Genomic DNA, 541 nt, shown 5'->3' with positions numbered 1-541 from the left:
AAGAAAGAAAGGAAAAGAAGGAAGGTGGCAATATGATATAAACTCGTTCGAAAGGTTCTCTGAGAATTCGAACGAGTAAAAATGAATTTATACAAAACTTAAGAGAGAAGAGAGATTGAGGGAGGAATATGATATAAACTCGTTCGAAAGGTTCTCTGAGAATTCGAACGAGTAAAAATGAATTTATACAAAACTATAAGAGAGAAGAGATTGAGGGAGGAATATGATATAAACTCGTTCGAAAGGTTCTCTGAGAATTCGAACGAGTAAAAATGAATTTATACAAAACTATAAGAGAGAAGAGATTGAGGGAGGAATATGATATAAACTCGTTCGAAAGGTTCTCTGAGAATTCGAACGAGTAAAAAGGAATTTTTATACAAAACTATAAGAGAGTGTCGTCGACCTGTCTCTGAAAGAGCTGGCGACGAAAAGACACACATATTTATTATATATTGAAAAATCGACAAAAATTGTCGAAGCTCCCTGGTTGATCCTGCCAGTAGTCATATGCTTGTCTCAAAGATTAAGCCATGCATGT

At 34.9% G+C, this 541-nt stretch overlaps 1 non-coding gene across 1 annotated transcript in view; it reads left to right on the top strand.

Moving 5' to 3' along the window:
* Positions 1 to 483: 483 nt before the first annotated feature.
* LOC143221341 (small subunit ribosomal RNA) overlaps positions 484 to 541 on the top strand; it is a 1920-nt gene continuing 1862 nt past the window's right edge. The window contains exon 1 of the ribosomal RNA XR_013011760.1: positions 484 to 541. This exon is cut by the window's right edge and continues 1862 nt beyond it. This is a non-coding gene — a ribosomal RNA (small subunit ribosomal RNA).

This window comes from Lasioglossum baleicum, unplaced genomic scaffold, assembly GCF_051020765.1.
Source record: "Lasioglossum baleicum unplaced genomic scaffold, iyLasBale1 scaffold2262, whole genome shotgun sequence".
NCBI classification, from domain to species: domain Eukaryota; kingdom Metazoa; phylum Arthropoda; class Insecta; order Hymenoptera; family Halictidae; genus Lasioglossum; species Lasioglossum baleicum.
Note: the sequence above shows the minus strand (reverse complement) of the source record. Positions and strands in the feature narration are given on the sequence as shown.